The sequence below is a fragment of the Oncorhynchus keta genome, chromosome 10 (genome assembly GCF_023373465.1).
Source record: "Oncorhynchus keta strain PuntledgeMale-10-30-2019 chromosome 10, Oket_V2, whole genome shotgun sequence".
NCBI lineage: Eukaryota > Metazoa > Chordata > Actinopteri > Salmoniformes > Salmonidae > Oncorhynchus > Oncorhynchus keta.
In genome coordinates, this window is record NC_068430.1 from 39,443,011 (window position 1) to 39,462,522 (window position 19,512).

General features: G+C 44.7%; 1 protein-coding gene across 3 annotated transcripts in view; it reads left to right on the plus strand.

The window, feature by feature from the left end:
• The window catches only part of LOC118388683 (nck-associated protein 5-like), a 130,938-nt gene that overhangs the window by 56,529 nt on the left and 54,897 nt on the right, over positions 1-19,512 (plus strand). The window lies entirely within an intron of this gene.

The window sequence follows — 19,512 nt, forward strand, 5'->3', positions numbered from 1 at the left end:
GCCCTGGGCTCTCTCTGTAATTCCGACCCAATTTTTGGGCTACCCAAGAGGAAACGCTGGCGTTACAGAGGCAGGGAGGGGGGGATCCTGGTGATATGGAAGCGAAGGAAAAACCAGTCACGTCTTCCCTCATTCTACTGACCAGTCACTCCATAATAAGATGGATAAATCCGAATGCGGATTTGCTACCAACGGGAGTCTCAATTGCGATATTCTTTGCTTTTCTGAAACATGGCTCTTGGACAGCACCCCCAATGGCTATCCAACTCAATCGATTTTCCAGTCGGGGAAATCGAGTGGGGAGGGGTTTGCCTCTACATCAACACCAACTGGTGTGTGTCGACCCACTGTTCACCCGACTTGGAATACCTGATGGTCAAATACCGACCTTTCTACCTCCCGAGGGAATTTTCAGCTGTTATCTTGACTGTTGTATACATTACACCTCAGTACAATAAAAACAACAAGCTGGCACTTAACGAACCTACATCCAGAGGCTGCCTGTCTGGTTGCCCGGATATTTTAATTCCGCATCACTAAAATGCGTGTTGGCCAACTTCCATCAACACGTCTCCAAAGCCACTGTTGTTCTACCCCCAAGCAAGCATACAAGGCCCTCCCTCATCCGCCATTCCGCAAACCAGATCATGACTCCGTACTCCTGCTTCCTGTTAACAAGCATAAACCCAAACAGGAAGTACCCTTGACTCGCTCTTTTGAGAAATGGTCACCAGAATCTGAGATTATGCTACAGGACTGCTTTGCTAGCGTTGAATAGAATATGTTTCGAGACTCCACCGATAACATTGATGAGCTATAATCTAAATTTGATCACATTCACATTTTCTCCTGACACACAAATGGGACTATAAATGCATAACGTTACCAATTAGTTAACCCTGACCAGATGGACAGGGCGCATTGGCTGTATGCAGCTGCTCTTATTAGTAGCCTACAGTTAATAGTATAAAAATAGTATAGTTTTTATCCCATACCTCATGTCAGATTTCTAATGTTTAGGTGTAGCCTAGGCTGCTACAACATTTATGTCATGAGTTTTTGCTTGTGTCTGTCCGGAGTGATTATGTGTTATCATCTTTGCTAAATAAATTCCAGAGGAAAGTGCAAAGCCTACTTGAGTGCCCCTCGGAAACATGTGCTGCGTCAACCTCTCTAATCTAACTTTTAATGGATGATGCGATGGAAGCTATCAAATCATTCAGAATTGTTTTCGACATCCCAGAAAAGATGTTCAACATGTAAAGCATCGTAACATGCAATTATACAGGCAGCTTGATGAAAGGCTCCGTGTTAACCAGCTATACATTTGATATCAGTTGGTATTGAATGCTCTTACCCTTTCATCCTTATTCATGAAACTGATCTCAGGCAGAGGTCGACCCTCGCTTATAATTTGCAACTTTTCCGTGTACCCCAGAGAATAAAAGGGGTTCTTCAACAAAAATCCACAACATTTTTGGCACCGTTGGCCATTCTATAATTCGGGCGGAGAAAACTGCACACAAGTTAGTAAGGCAAATGTGAATAAATTACACTAACTGGACACAAAAATAAAGTTACAAACCCAAGACAACAATTCGTAATATATCTCATCCATCTCCTGTAATTTTTTTATTATTTTATTTGAATAATGTCCCAAAAATGCTCAACTATCACTCTTCACTCTTTAATCTCTATTCAAAAATGTCACCAAGCTTCTCAACACACAGAACCCCCATAATGCTCTGTGGCACAATCCCAATACAACACACTAGTTTCATTTTCTGATCCTACATCTATGATTGGATGGACAACATGTCAGTTCATACTGAAAAAGCTTTGATTGGTTGGAGGATGTCCTCCGGGAGTGGTTATAATTACCATGTATTTCAATGGAAGGGGCCTACCAGCCTCCTAGGTTTTGTATTGAAGTCAATGTACCCAGAGGAGGACGGAAGCTAACTGTCCTCCGGCTACACCATGTTTCTATCCCAGACAGTGTTGTTGAAGTTACTGTAGACCTGCATTGAAAACTGTGTATTTTAACCAATTATTTGGTGACATATGAATATATTTTGTATAGTTTTATCTAAAAAGGATAACTTAAAAAAAAAAAAAAACTTTTTTTTAAATGAAATTTCACTGAGGATGATCCTCTTCCTCACCTGTCCCCTGAGGAGCCTTCACCTATATATATATATATATATATATATACACACACATACACACAAACACAACATGTAAAGTGTTGGTCTCATGTTTCATGAGCTGAGAGAAAAGATTCCAGACATTTTCCATACACACAAAAAGCTTATTTCTCAAGAATTTTGTGCGCACATTTGTTTACATCCCTGTTAGTGTTCCTCGTTTGCCAAGATGAGGGACCATGCAATTGGCATGCTGACTGCAGGAATGTCCAACAGAGCTGTTGCTAGAGAATTTAATGTAAATTTCTTCTCTATCATAAGCCGCCTCCAACATTGTTTTAGAGAATTTGCCAGTATGTCCAACCAGCCTCACAATCGCAACCACATGTAACCACTCTGGCTTCTTCACCCTCGGGATCATCTGAGACCAGCCACCTGGACAGCTGATGAAACTGAGGAGTATTTATATTGGTAATTCTGATTCTGATTGGCTGGGCCTGGCTCCCAAGTGGGTGGGCCTAGTATTACATTGTTATTGATTATTTTATTGTTGGGTTTTTTCACTGTGCATGTGACATTAACTTGAAACTTTGTGTGCTATTCCCATTATTTTAAGTTTAGTTTTTGAGTATTTTACTCTTGGTTATGTGCTTCAAATAAATTAAACTATATTTTTGGTTATTTGAAATACTTTTCACAGTGGTTTAGATGGTACAATGATTCTCTACACTATATATTGCCTGTTTTGTCACAAACTGAAATTAGGCAAACTTAGAATTTTAGGAAATGGGGGTGCGATTTCTGCATATTGCACCTTTTTAAAAGAAAGATTCACCCATTCTGAATGTTATATTGTTTTTTTCACCTCTGAGTGATGTTCTATCGATTTCCCATTGTAATTTCATGGGAATCTGAGTTAATGCCATTCAAACAGGCAGAAATACAGCCGGTATGATGACCAGTGGTACGAATGAAAATGTATGCAATCACTACGGCATTTCGCTCTGGATAAGAGCATCTGCTAATTGACTAAAATGTAAATGTATTCATTTTTCAGTGGGGACCCCATTTTTTTTCTGCCAAAATATCTGGTGACCAACTTTATTTTCCCACGGATTTCTTGCGACCCAACCCGACCCAAAATCGAATGACACATCAACAAATAACCTCCAATTCATTGCATTTTCATCTCTTATCAAAATGAGAAAAAAAACTATAAATATATGTACTATTTAAAAAAAAAATATTTGAATACCACTGGCTTAAGGTGACAGAGCAGGGTCAGGCATGCTTTCACATTGTCTGCTAGAATTCTGTATGTGTGTGTGTCCATTATACCTGAGAACTCCCTGGACACTAGCCCTCTGACATTTACACATTCACACATCATTGTTCCACTGCTTCCTTACAATAACTCACAAGGACGTTTGATTAGATTTCACTTCACACAGATGAGGTAGTTTGTTATTCTAAATCAAGCTCACTGTTGTTGTTCAGATGTGCCATCGTTCACCATCCATCCAATCTCGTTTTGTTCTCACTTTTGCTGATAGGGAGTTAAGTCTCTGTTCTAAGGCACATGGCTGCTATTTAAAATTTCAATATGCTAGCTCTATCTGTATGGGTACTTACTTTCTGTGACCTTTGCGGATGAAGTGGAGAAGAGAAGGTTTAATGTAGAGTAATCCTTTTGCCCTGGTGTCAGACACTCTACCCTCAATATGCAGTAGAGTAAAACTTACCGTATGCTTCACAGTCAACAGTTTGTGAATATACTATGACACATTTTTATTTGTTTTGATGTTCAGCAGGATTTTTTTCAGCTTTCGAGCACTTTTTTTTTTTCTTGAGGCTTGCCGAAGTTGGTGATTGGTCAACAGTAGGAATTCTTCAATTAAGTGTTTGTCATTCAACGACAGCCGACAAGTTTTCTCATGCACATTTTTTTCACTTGAGAAATACTGCACATTTTAAATTCCAGCGCTTCACTTGACTTTACTTCAAAATCCCAAGCGTGTTAGCCGTCTACGGCCATCTTAGATGTAAAATTGCGTGACCTATGAACTCTTCTGCCAAAACATCTCAATTAATTACATATTTATTTTATCTTAGATTAATAAAGACTATATTTTGAAGAAGTTTACTGGCTACAGTGCATCAAGAGGGACAAACGCTAATACTGCAGCTTTTTTCTTGTTTTTCAAGTGAATGTATTTTAAGGGAGGATGCGAGCACAGACATTAATTTTGCCTAGACGAGTTCTGCTAGGAGCAAACCGAACCTATGTATGCGGATGCCTTAAGCCCCCTCACCCACACCCTAAACAAATCCCACCTTGGTGTGGTCCAGCTGGTTGTCAGGCAGTGTCAGGCAGTGTGTGTACAGACACATGCATACACACAGTGCGTACAGTGTTCCCCTCCTATCTTCCCCCTTCCCTTTTGATGTGTGCTGTGTGGATGCAGCCCCTCTTATTTTTATATATTTATTCATTCTTACCCTCTCCCTAGGCAGGGATTTGAGTCCCACTTGGCTTGCCTTCTCTTTTTCTCTCCTCACCTCCCTCTCTTTCTCAAAATAAGCAAACTGGAATCCAACTGACTGAATTGGTCACAATTAAACAGTAGGATTCTGTATCAGCAGGGTGCAGGCTCGTTTGGGGACCTAATACCACAAAAGCATGATATTCTTTTATAAAGCACATCTTCATAACAGGCAGCGTGAAGGACACCGAAAATGACCCTCTCTGGGGGTAGTCTACAAAATGTACTGTAGTGCGTTGTGTTTGGCGATCTAAGTTAGAAGGAAAAAAATCTGGATGGTTGGTTCTGGGTAAAAACATCTGCTAAATGAATAAATGTATGATGAATAGCTACACAGCAGACAACGGGGTAGTCCTATATACTTGTCATGACCGAGACACAGGCCTCTGTACCAGATAAACACTCTGAAGAACAGCTGATACTACACATGCGTGTCTTCTCTAACCTTATTACAAGATATGAAAATACATTTGGAGAGCTTATATCTATACACACTATCGGTCAAAGGTTTTAGAACACCTACTCATTCAAGGGTTTTTCTTTTCTTTTTATTATTTTCTACATTGTAGAATAATAGTGAAGACATCAAAACCATAAAATAACACATATGGAATCATGTAGTAACCAAAAAAGTGTTAAACAAATGAAAATATATTTTATATTTGTCACGAGTCCGACCGAGGGTGTTTCCCCTTCCCGGGCGGTTGGCGCTCGGCGGTCGTCGTCACCGGCCTATTAGCTGCCACTGATTGTTTTTCCTCTCCCTCCTTGTATGTTTAGTGGTAGCACCTGTTCATGATTAAATCAGCTAATTAGTTTGTCTTTATTAGACAGCCGGCCCGCCTGGTTGTTGTGCGGGATTATTGCAGTGTAACCTTCGGCTCTGTTGTTAGAAGTACGTGTTAGTGCCTGGTCGTTACTTTTTCCGTTGTACATTCTCATGCCCTGTGTTTGGGGCCGTTACTATTGTGAGCACCCTGGGATGCGTTGGCGCTATTAAAGACGCACAGCTTTGCACTCACTGTCTCCTGCGTTTGACTCCACACACCTACGACACCTGAAGTGTTACAGAATCCCGCACCTCACTAAAATCGAATGGAGTCAGCAGGAGCAGCAGCCAACCCTCTCCCATCGATGGAGGAACGGGTTCTCCACCACACCACCATTCTCCATCGGATCGGATCCGCGATGGATCAAGTGATGGAGAGAATGGACCGATGGGAGAGGAGTGGTCTCCTCTCTCCACCTTCGGCACCCCGACTCCGGACTCCCCATCACTCGACTCCAGCACCCTTCGTCTGACGCTACCGAGGGCTTATGATGGAGCGGCGGCGGGTTGCCAGGGGTTTCTGCTTCAGCTGGAGCTATACCTGGCCACCGTTAGACCCACTCCCTCAGGAGCGGAGAGGGTGAGTGTCCTCATCTCCTGCCTCACGGGTCGTGCTCTGGAGTGGGCGAACGCAGTCTGGAATGGCCCAGACTCAGCGCGGAGCACTACCCAGAGTTTTCCTGCCGCTTCCGTGCCGTATTTGATCACCCTATAGACGGCCGAGCGGTGGGAGAACGACTTTTTCATCTCAGGCAGGAGAGGAGGAGCGCCCAGGATTACGCGCTGGAGTTCCGGACCTTGGCAGCCGGATCTGGGTGGAACGACAGGGCCCTTATGGACCACTACAGGTGTGGTCTCCGAGAGGACGTCCGCCGGGAGTTAGCGTGTCGGGACACCACTCTGTCACTGGATCAGCTGATTGACATGTCCATTCGACTGGACAATCTGCTGGCTGCCCGCGGGCGTTCAGAGAGGGTCCTGTGCGTTCCACCACCCAGCCCCTCCGCTCCCATTCCGATGGAGTTGGGAGGGGCTGCGCCGAGGGGTACCGGAGGAGGAGGCCTTCCCTGCACCAACTGTGGTCGGAGAGGACACACGTCTGATCGGTGCTGGGGGGGTCCGTCTGGGAGTAGAGATGGCAGGCGGAACGCTTCTCGGTCACCCCAGGTGAGTCAGCATCAGACTCACCCAGAATCCCTTGTTGGCCATATGTTTGTCTTAATCTCTTTCCTTCACTTTTTCCCTCTTCCCAGCATAGGGCGCTAGTCGATTCAGGCGCAGCTGGGAACTTTATGGATCGCGGACTCGCCCTTAAGTTAGGGGTTCCGCTGGTGCCGATAGATTCTCCTTTCCCCGTGCACTCCCTAGATAGCCGGCCATTAGGGTCAGGGATGGTCGGGAGACCACGGTCCCACTGGACATGGTGACGCAGGGGAATCATAGGGAGCGTATCAGTTTTTTTATTATTGATTCGCCTGCGTTTCCAGTGGTGCTGGGGACTCCCTGGCTGGCCCGGCACAATCCTAAAATTTCGTGGAGACAAGGGGTTCTCCAGGGGTGGTCAGAGGAGTGTTCTGGAAGGTGTTTGGGAGTTTCCATCGGTGCCACGTCGGTGGAGAGTCCAGACCAGGGTTCCACGGTGTGCATTCCCCCGAGTATGCCGATTTGGCAATCGCTTTCAGTAAAGTGAAAGCGACTAAATTACCACCTTATCGACCGGGAAGGGATTGTACGATAGATCTCAGGTAGACGCTGCGCTTCCCAAGAGTCATGTGTACCCGCTGTCCCAGGAGGAGACGTTGGCAATGGAGACATATGTCACGGAGTCGCTGGGACAGGGGTACATTCGGCCCTCCATTTCACCCGTCTCCTCGAGTTTCTTTTTGTGAGGAAAAGGAGGGAGGTTTGCGTCCGTGTATCGATTATAGAGGTCTAAACGCCATCACAGTGGGGTATAGTTACCCTCTACCTCTCATCGCTACGGCGGTGGAATCGTTCCACGGAGCGCAGTTCTTCACAAAACTGGATCTCAGGAGCGCGTATAGTCTGGTGCGTATTCGGAAGGGAGACGAGTGGAAAACCGCATTTAGTACTACATCCGGCCACTATGAGTACCTCGTCATGCCGTATGGGTTAAAGAATGCTCCAGCCGTTTTCCAATCCTTTGTAGACGAGATTCTCAGGGACCTGTGCGGTCAGGGGTGGTTGTTTATATCGATGACATTCTGATCTACTCGGCCACTCACACCGCGCATGTGTCTCTGGTGCGCAAAGTGCTTGGAAGACTGCTGGAGCATGACCTATACGTCAAGGCTGAGAAATGCGTGTTCTCTAAACGAGCCGTCTCTTTTCTGGGATATCGCATTTCCACCTCGGGGTGGTGATGGAGGGTGAACGCATTAGGGCCGTGCGTAATTGGCCGACTCCAACCACGGTAAAGGAGGTGCAGCGGTTTTGGGTTTTGCCAACTACTACCGGAGGTTTATCCGGGGTTTTGGCCAGATAGCGGCTCCCATTACCTCACTGCTGGGGGGGGGCCCGGTGCGATTGCAGTGGTCAGCACAGGCGGACAGGGCATTCAACAAGTTGAAGGCGCTGTTCACTGAGGCGCCCGTGTTGGCGCATCCGGATCCCTCTCTAGCATTCATAGTGGAGGTGGACGCGTCCGAGGCTGGGGTGGGTGCCGTGCTATCACAGCGCTCGGGTACGCCACCAAAACTCCGCCCCTGCGCTTTCTTCTCAAGGAAGCTCAGCCCAGCGGAGCGTAACTATGATGTGGGGGACCGGGAGTTGCTAGCGGTGGTTAGAGCTCTGAAGGTGTGGAGACACTGGCTTGAGGGGCTAAGCACCCTTTTCTCATCTGGACCGACCACCAGAATCTGGAGTATATTCGGGCTGCAAGGAGACTTAACCCACGTCAGGCAAGGTGGGCCATATTCTTCACCCGGTTCCGGTTTACTTTGTCTTATAGACCGGGCTCCCAGAACGTGAAGGCTGACGCACTGTCCCGCCTTTACGACACCGAGGATGGGTCCACCGAACCTACTCCCATCCTTCCCGCCTCTAAGCTGGTAGCCCCAGTGGTATGGGAGGTGGACTCGGACATCGAGCGGGCGTTACGGGCTGAACCCGCGCCTCCTCAGTGTCCAGCGGGGCGAAGGTACGTGCCGCTTGATGTTCGGGACAAGCTGATTCGGTGGGCTCACGTCCTACCCTCCTCGGGTCACCCTGGGGTGACGAGGACAGTGGGGAGCCTTCAGGGAGGTATTGGTGGCCTACGTTGGTTAAGGACGTTAAGGGTTATGTCTCCTCTTGCTCAGTGTGCGCTCAGAGTAAGGCTCCTAGGCACCTTCCTAGAGGGAAGCTACAACCCCTCCCCGTTCCACAGCGGCCATGGTCACATCTGTCCATAGATTTCCTGACCGATCTTCCGCCGTCTCAGGGGAACACCGCGGTTCTAGTGATTGTGGATCGGTTTTCTAAGTCCTGCCGTCTCCTCCCGTTGCCCGGTATCCCTACAGCCCTGCAGACTGCGGAGGCATTATTTACCCATGTCTTTCGGCACTACGGGGTGCCGGAGGACATCGTTTCTGATCGGGGCCCCCAATTCACGTCTCGGGTATGGAGAGCGTTCATGGAACGTTTGGGGGTCTCTGTCAGCCTGACCTCCGGTTATCACCCCGAGAGTAATGGGCAGGTGGAGAGATTGAACCAGGAGGTGGGTAGGTTTCTGCGGTCGTATTGCCAGGATCGGCCAGGGAGTGGGCACGATACATTCCCTGGGCTGAAATGGCTCAGAACTCACTACGCCACTCCTCTACTAACGTGTCCCCTTTTCAGTGTGTGTTGGGATACCAGCCGGTCCTGGCACCATGGCATCCGAGCCAGACCGAGGCTCCTGCGGTGGAGGAATGGGTACAGCGCTCCAAGGAGACCTGGAGGGCCGTCCAGGAGTCTCTACGACAAGCGAGTGGACGGCAGAAGAGGAGTGCTGACCGCCACCGCAGTGAGGCCCCCGTGTTTGTACCGGGGGACAGGGTCTGGCTCTCGACCCGAAACCTACCTCTCCGCTTGCCCTGCCGGAAGCTGGGTCCGCAGTGTGTAGGGCCCTTTAAAGTCCTGAGGAGAATAAACGAGGTGTGTTATCGATTACAACTCCTTCCTATTATCGAATTAACCCCTCGTTTCATGTGTCTCTCCTCAGGCCGGTGGTAGCTGGTCCCCTGCAGGACAGTGAGGTACCGGAGGTCCCTCCCCCCTCTGGACATCGAGGGGACCCCGGCGTACACGATCCGGGCCATTCTGGACTCAAGACGCCGGGTGAGGGCCTGCAGTACCTCGTGGACTGGGAGGGGTACGGTCCGGAGGAGAGGTGCTGGGTACCGGTGAGGGACATCTTGGATCCATCCATGTTGAGGGATTTCCATCGCCTCCATCCGGATCGCCATGCACCTCGTCCTCCGGGCGACCTCGAGGCCGGTGTCGGCGCTGCGGGAGCCGCGCGTCAGGAGGGGGTACTGTCACGAGTCCGACCGAGGGTGTTTCCCCTTCCCGGGCGGTTGGCGCTCGGCGGTCGTCGTCACCGGCCTATTAGCTGCCACTGATTGTTTTTCCTCTCCCTCCTTGTATGTTTAGTGGTAGCACCTGTTCATGATTAAATCAGCTAATTAGTTTGTCTTTATTAGACAGCCGGCCCGCCTGGTTGTTGTGCGGGATTATTGCAGTGTAACCTTCGGCTCTGTTGTTAGAAGTACGTGTTAGTGCCTGGTCGTTACTTTTCCGTTGTACATTCTCATGCCCTGTGTTTGGGGCCGTTACTATGTGAGCACCCTGGGATGCGTTGGCGCTATTAAAGACGCACAGCTTTGCACTCACTGTCTCCTGCGTTTGACTCCACACACCTACGACACCTGAAGTGTTACAATATTTGAGATTCTTCAAAGTAGACACCCTTTGCCTTGATGATAGCTTTGCACACTCTTGGCATTCTCTCAAGCAGCTTCACTTGGAATGCTTTTCCAACAGTCTTGAAGGAGTTCCGACATATGCTGAGCACTTGTTGGCTGCTTTTCCTTCACTCTGCGGTCCGACTCATCAAAAACCATCTCAATTTGGTTGACGTCAGGGATTGTGGAGGCCAGGTCAGTTCTAAATAAATCAAACAGTGTCACCAGCAAAGCACCCCCACACCATAACACCTCCTTTTCCATGCATTATGGTGGGAAATACACATGCGGAGATCATCCGTTCACCCAAACTGTGTCTCACAAAGACACGGCGGTTGGAACCAAAAATCTAAAATTTGGACTCCAGACCAAAGGACAAGTTTTCATCGGTTTAATGTCCGTTGTCGTGTTTCTTGGCCCAAGCAAGTCTCTTCTTATTATTGGTGTCCTTTAACCTCTCTAGGGTATGTGGGATGCTGGCCAACATCCAGTGAGATTGCAGAGCGCCAAATTCAAATACAGAAATGCTCATTATAGAAATTCAGAAAACAAAACATATTTTACATAGGTTTAAAGATGAACTTCTTGTTAATCCAACCACGGTGTCAGATTTATGAAATGCTTTTCGGTGAAAGCATACCTAGCCCAGAACATAGTCCAGTTGACAAATTATTACAAACAGTAACCAACCAAGCAGAAGCGTTACAAAACTCAGAAATAGAGATACAATGAATCCCTTACCTTTGTTGATCTTCATATGTTGGCACTCAGAAGACATTCATTTACTCAATAAATGTTCCTTTTGTTCGATAGTCTCTTTATATCCAAAAACCTCCGTTTGTTTGCGCTTTTTCTTCAGTAATCCACAGGCTCAAATGCAGTCAAAACAGGCAGACAAAAAAAATCCAAATTGTATCCGTAAATTTCATAGAAACATGTCAAATGATGTTTATATTCAATCCTCAGGTTGTTTTTAGCCTAAATGATCTATAATATTTCAACCGGACAATAACGTCGTCAATATAAAAGGTAAACAAGAAATGCACTCTCTTGGGATTGCGCATGAAAAAGCTATGTGACACGGCAGGGTCCACTCATTCAGACTGGTCTTACTCCCTCATTTATAAGAATACAAGCCTGAAACAATTTCTAAAAGACTGTTGACATCTAGTGGAAGGCATAGAAACTGCAAATTGAGTCCTATGTCAATGGATACTGCAATGGCATTGAATAGAAAACTACAACCCCCCCCCCCCCAAAAAAAAGTGTGTTTTTTTCTCAGGTTTTCGCCTGCCAAATCAGTTCTGTTATGCTCACAGACACTATTTCAACAGTTTTGGAAACTTTAGAGTGTTTTCTATCCAAATCTACCAGTTATATGCATATCATATCTTCTGGGCACGAGTAGCAGGCAGTTTAATTTGGGCATGCTTTTCATCCAAAATTCCGAATGCTGCCCTCTACCCTAGAGAGGTTCAGGCCTGATTCACACAGTCTCCTCTGAACGGTTAATGTGTCTTACTTGAACTCTGTGAAGAATTTACAGTTGAAGTCGGAAGTATACATACACCTCAGCCAAAAACATTTAAACTCCGTTTTTCACAATTCCTGAAATGTAATCCTAATAAAGATTCCCTGTTTTAGGTCAGTTAGGATCACCACTTTATTTTAAGAATGTGAAATGTCAGAGTAATAGTAGAGAGACTGATTTATTTAAGCTTTTATTTCTTTCATCACATTCCCAGTGGGTCAGAAGTTTACATACACTAAATTAGTATTTGGTAGAATTGCCTTTAAATTATTTAACTTGGGTCAAACATTTTGGGTAGCCTTTCACAAGCTTTGGGTCATTGTCCATTTGGAAGACTCATTTGCGGCCAAGATTTAACTTCTTGACTGATGTCTTGAGATGTTGCTTCAATATGTCCACATAATTTTTCATTCTCATGAGGCCATCTATTTCGAAGTGCAACAGTCCCTCCTGCAACAATGCACCCTCACAACATGATGCTGCCACCCCCATTGCTTCAATATATTTTGAAGTGCACCACTCCCTCCTGCAGCAAAGCATCCCCACAACATGATGCTGTTTCATGGTTGGGATGGTGTTCTTCGGCTTGCAGGCCTCCCCCTTTTTCCTCCAAACATAATGATGGTCATTATGGCCAAACAGTTCTATTTTCTTTTCATCAGACCAGAGGACATTTCTTCAAACAGTACAATCTTTGTCCCCATGTGCAGTTGCAAACCGTAGTCTGGCTTTTTTATGGCGGTTTTGGAGCAGTGGCTTTTTCCTTGCTGAGCGGCCTTTCAGGTTATGTCGATATAGGACTCGTTTTACTGTGGATATAGATACTTTTGTACCTGTTTCCTCCGGCATCTTCACAAGGTCCTTTGCTGTTGTTTTGGGATTGATTTGCACTTTTTGCACCAAAGTATGTTCATCTCTAGGAGAATGCGTCTCCTTTCTGAGCGGTATGACCGCTGTGTGGTGTTTATACTTGCGTACTATTGTTTGTACAGATGAACGTGGTACCTTCAGGCGTTTAGAAATTGCTCCCAAGGATGAACCAGACTTGTGGAGGTATGCAAATGTTTTCTGAGGTCTTGGCTGATTTCTTTTGATTTTCCCATGATGTCAAGCAAGGAGATGCTGAGTTTGAAGGTAGGCCTTGAAATACATCCACAGGTACACCTCCGATTGACTCAAATTATGTCAATTAGCCTATCAGAAGCTTCTAAAGCCATGACATCATTTTCTGGAATTTTCTGGAAGGCACAGTCAACTTGGTGTATGTAAACCTCTGACCTAGTGGAATTGTGATACAGTGAATTATAAGTGAAATGATCTGTCTGTAAACAATTGTTGGATAAATGACTTGTGTCATGCACAAAGTATATGTCCTAACCGACTTGCCGAAACTACAGTTTGTTAACAAGAAATTGTGGATTGGTTGAAAAAGTTTTAATGACTTCAACCTAACTTCCATTTTCAAATGTATTTGGGCTGCAATCTGAGGTACAGTTAACTCTAACTTGTCATCTGCAGCAGAGGTAACTCTGGGTCTTCCTTTCCTGTAGCGGTCCTTATAAAAGCCTGTTTCTTCGTAGCGCTTGATTGTTTTTGCAACTGCACAAAGTTCTTGACTTTTTCAGTATTGACTGACCTTTATGTCTTAAAGTAATGATGGACTGTAATTTCTCTATGCTTATTTGAGCTGTTCTTGCCATAATATGGACTCATAACACAACTAATTGGCTCAAACGTATTAAGAAGGAAAAAATTCCACAAATGTACTTTTAACAAGGCACACCTGTTAATTAAAAATGGATTCCAGGTGACTACCTCTTGAAGCTGGTTGAGAGAATGCCAAGAGTGTGCTATATTAATCGGACTATTGATGATAATCGTATTATTTTTTGCGTTTAACCGTACTCATTTAAACGCCCTGTACGGTTCCTCTGTGAGATGCAGGGAGGGGGCTGACTTATAATTCAGACAGTAGATCTCTTTATTGTAATTGAGAGGGGAGCTGTAAACCCTCATTGATTTGGTCACCAGTGTCTGTGTCCTTGTTGGTCCCTGGAGTGGCTTCATTACACCAGGATATATATCTAATATTCTTTGATTAGCTCTGACTCACTTTCTGTAGGCTACTTCGACATCTACCCTACACTCGTTTCCTATTAATCTCACTATCTCACTCTCTCTTAATTAACCACTTTGGGTGGGGACTCAGTGTGTCTCGTCTTGTTAATCAGATGACTTGGCTTGATTACCCCCCAGGGATGATGTGATACAGGGGAATCCCACCCCTCAACTGGGAGACAGAGAACCCCCAAGCAAAGACAAACTGTTCTGGGGTCAAAAGTAGTAGTGGGGGGATGCAGAAGAGAGCCAGCCATACTGTAGAATGAGGGAAGTGTGACGATTACATTTTTCACACAGTTTTATCACTCAAACACACGCACATGTTTAGTGTGTGCTAGCACTATACAAACATTATGATGAAACCAAATTTGCTGACGGGTGTGTTTTTGTTGGTATGAAGCCGTTGTGAAAGGGAAGTGAGCTTGTCGTTTTTGGCTTTGTGTTAGGGCTTTTGTTTGTCTGAGTCGGTCCACATGAGGAACAGTGTTTTGCAAAGGTCTTATTATTGCAGTTCTTCCTACTGTAATGCACAAACCATAGGTGCTGATTGATTGCTGATCATGGAGCGTCAGAACTATCATCCTATTACACTAAAAAAGATCTCTATCCATAACAGTTGTGTGTTATTGTATCTGATGTTCATTCTCAAACTGATGATTCACCTGTTCTGGGGGACATTTGCTGATCTAAACTAGGTTTCCATCCAACTTTTTTTATGCAAGTAAATTGCGTGGGATAAATGTCACGACCGACCTGATGGAAACAGCACATTTTGACAGTAAACTTTCCAAATGTCGACAAACAATATACGCTAGACAAGGTGGTATATTTTTATAGCTGTAAAATTAATTATGCGAGAAATGGAAGTGTAAACCCCTTTTTATACACAAATATTGATATAATAACGTTTCGAAGTGAACTTGGAATCACGCTATGATATGGTGTGTGTGATCCTCCCACTACGACATGGAAAAGCATGCAGTTTATTAGGCTACAGTTTAAATTATGGTAAGTTTATGATGAACTTCACATGGTTGTGAAAGTGCAAGGTGATGAGCTTGATGCTCCTTTCCAATAGACATTGAGGGTCTTATTCTGGTGACATGATAATCGATGCTTGGCTACCGTTTGACAAATAAACATGTTCTCATACATAATAATCTCATCATGTAGTAAGTAGCCTAACCACACTGTATCTGCTAGCTGTTGGCTAGAGCACACGTGCTAAGACCAGAATGTGCACATTCACTATATAAAGCAACATTTGTTGTGACAAAATCATCAGTAGATTTGAAAATGCAATGAAAACCCATTTAACTTGTACTTATTCAGTACATGGGAATTTAACCACAAGTTATTTTATGTGCACCTCATCATCATGCACAGCCTTTTTTATCCGCAACAAGTCAATTAGATGGAAACACATCTCACGTATTGTTTTTATGCAGATTTTTTAATATTCGCATGAAAATCTGTCACCAATTGGACGGAAACCTAGAAATATTTTATTGGCCATACCTAATTGTCGATGTAGCCTAGATTTACATGATGGATGGCTCATACCCATGGTGAGCTCTGGGATTCCAGTAGATGGCAGCTGATTTAAAGCTTATCTTGAGGCATGTGGCTGAATGCTTCAGTAATGATTCAGTGGGGGTGTGTCGGAACAAGTGTATGGGTAATGGAGCTTATTGAGCCAGCTACAGTGACTAGCGTCAGCACCAGAGCCACACCGTGTATGTGGCCCAAATAGCACACAATTCCATATAGTGTACTACTTTTGACCAAACCGCTATGGGCCCATGCCAAAAGTAGTGTACTAGAAAGAGAACAGGGTGCTATTTGGGATGTACAATATATGTCTGAGCCACGTAGTTGAATTAGCCGCTCAGGCTAGGAACCCTTTAGCTTGGCTAAATGTGTATTTTCCAATAAGAGGCTATTCACTGCCTCCCTTGGGGCCATGAAGACAGCCAGCCATGTCGGGGTGCCATGTTGATGACGCACGCTATTTGACTGAGTAGTGTAGGGGGTTTTCAAGTCTTGTTTTTAATGCAATAGCTTTGTTGACCCTAACAGACAGTTGGGTATTAAAACAGGCTCTGTTTGCCCATTGAGTAGTGAGAGACGAACCACAATACACAGTCAACAGTGTGTAATGAAGAGGACCTTTTTGAGGACAATACTAGTCACACTAGTCACACGCTAACGGTATAGGGGAGACAAAACAAGCATTTTTTTTAACTCTTCAAGAACAGAAAATATTTGAGTTTATAAACATCTACTGGGCTTCTTCTTTTAACTAACATAAACTCACCCCATTCTGTACAAATGTGCGCAACCGCGACATTCAAACGAGGCTGCAAAGAAAACGAATGGGACTGTAGCGACTGTGTTGACTTCAAAATCGGGGGGTGTGAACTACGTTTCTATTCAAGCATTGATCGACATGGTAATGGCTCTATAGTATTGGAGAAAAGTTGAAAAAAACTGACCCTCCATTACATCATGACGTGTCATGCCGTTATGTACAGCACGCATAAAGCAACTATTTCTGTCTTACAATCTCTCTCCACCAGGTGTAGCACTTCTCTCATCCTTTAAAAACAAGAAATGGACAGTGCGTCATCACTGCAAGCATCGTGACTCTGAAAGCCGCTATTTACTTCTGAAGATCGCTTTAGCACCGCACTAAAAACCCGATTCAATTTCGACACAAACCTTCAAATAGGTATGTAATGACACTTTATATAAACTCTTTAAAGTGTTTTATTTACATTTTAGAGGCGATAAGGTGATAAGTTGGACAGATCGAGTGAAAAAAAGTTTTCCCACACGTTATCTGTCCTTCTCACTATCACGCATTAGTTTTGCTTCCCCACCCGCCATTTTTGAAAAGACCCGACGGAGCTCATTTCCTTGTTGAATTATGCAGAAACGGGCAGCGTGGAGCTCATGTCATTGATTTTGTTGGAAAGGGGAGAAATTGTGCTTTATAAAGGTATTGACATTAAGTATTACGTTTTTGGGGCGCTAAAATAAGATCAATTGTACGAACCAAGGCGATGTACAAAAGTGAGTGAGTTTACGTTACAAATCCTCAAAGTAAAACATTCCCCATCTGACCCCACTTTTCACTTTTCACCAGAGGGAAAGAAATGGATAGAGGGTGATCTAAGAATGGTCCGGCTCTAAGGGCTCGAACACACCAATTGCGAACCGATTTTATATGTAGAATCACTGAAAATGTCAGCAGTCAGAAGTCAACAGCGCACTGAACGGTCGGAAGACAAATGGGAGATCCACATTTGGTGAGATCTGTACGACCCTTAAGACATCTTACTTTCTCTCCTTGTTCTTTCATCTCAATGTACACTACCGTTCAAAAGTTTGGGGTCACTTAGAAATGTCCTTGTATTTTAAAGAAAAGTTTGTTTTTTTCCTCCAATAAAATAACATCAAATTAATCTGAAATATTGTAGATATTGTTAATGTTGTAAATAACTATTGTAGCTGGAAACGGCTGTTTAAAAAAAATAGAAAAGGAACATCTACATAGGCGTACAGAGGCCCATTATCAGCAACCATCACTCCTGTGTTCCAATGGCATGTTGTTTGCTAATCCAAGTTTATAATTTTAAAAGGCTAATTGATCATTAGAAAACCCTTTTGTAATTATATTAGCACACCTGAAAACTGTGGTGCTGATTGAAGAAGCAATAAAACTGGCCTTCTTTAGACTAGCTGAGTATCTGGAGCATCAGCATTTGTGGGTTCAATTACAGGCCCAAAATGGCCAGAAACAAAGACCGTTCTTCTGAAACTTGTCAGTCTATACTTGTTCTCAGAAATTAAGGCTATTTCCGGGCGAAAAATTGCCAACAAACTGAAGGTCTCGTACAACTCTGTGCACTACTCCCTTCACAGAAGAGTGCAAACTGGCCCTAACCAGAATAGAAAGAGTGGGAGGTCCTGGTGCACAACTGAGCAAGAGGAACAAGTACATTAGTGTCTAGTTTGAGAAACAGATGCCTCAACATTAGCATTGTCTACACTGTATTTCTGATCAATTTGATGTTATTTTAATGGAGAAAAAAATGTGCTTTTCTTTCAAACAAGGACATTTCTAAGTGACCCCCAACCTTTGAACGGTAGTGTACCTCATGGACTGTAAATCAATGCCAAGATTCCAACCCACTATGCTGTCTGACAACAGGACCAAAAGAGGGTCACAGTAGAATAAATTGTCTTTACAGGAAATGTAATCTTTATAGGAGAGCGTATGTAAGTGTGGTATGTCAGTTTAAGTGAAAGGTAGATTCTAAACATTGTGAATACTATAGTATAGATGTCAATTCCCTATTTTACATAGTATGTCGTTGTTCCTTGGGAGGAGGAAGGGCAGTCTTGTGGTGGGTGGATGGGTGGGTGTGACAGCAGCAGGGTGGGCCCAGGAGTCAGGACCACAGAGTACTAATGAATACCCAGCATTCCAGAGCTGTAATTAGGTTATAGTGTCAGTCGGACACACACACACACACACACACACACACACACACACACACACACACACACACACACACACACACACACTTATTAGGGTAAAGATGGTGGCAGGTTGTAGCCACCTGTCTTGGTGTGACGACACGTCTCTACATCAGTCTAATTCCATCTCTGCACCCTCCACGTATGGTGCATGGAAAAACACTCTGCGGCCGGCAGCTCTCATAAAACACAATCACCTTTCACCCCTTTAGTTATTAATCTATAAGGTCATTGATAGCATTAGATTCTGTAACCATATTTCATATTTTAATAGATCTCAAATAAAAAATGATCTGCCGGTTACTCAATAGATGAGACGTAGTTTAATCTACAATCGTAGTGTAGGAAACCTCCACGCCCCTCCCCTTCACTTTTATAATTCCTCTTATTCCTGACAGAATAAAACAAAACATTTGACACTATCGATTCTCAGTTAGGAGTGCTCTACTTCCCCATTAATTTCATTGTGTGACTTTTTTGACTGCAGACTCATTTTCAGGGGCTGGAAATCCTCTTAGCTGACAGCTCCCTGCCCCCATCACCCCCTCCTGCCCCCCCTCCCATACAGCTCAAATGTCTGTGGAGCTGAGCAGATGCACTGTACGCTCCCCTCCCCAGGCTTTGTCTATAGGCTAACACTGTTCCCTTTTGGAAACAATATCCCCTTTTTGTCTTTCTATGACATCCCCTCCATCCCTCGCTCCTCTGCTCCATCTCAGCCAGCTAGCAACTACAGAGTTAATTCTGGGCAAAAGGAGAGGAGGAGGTGGAGCGCACGTGGGCTCGTCCACAGCTGTTGTAGTGTAGTAGCCTGGGTTTGTCTGAGTGGAGGCGGGCTTAACTCTCTTTC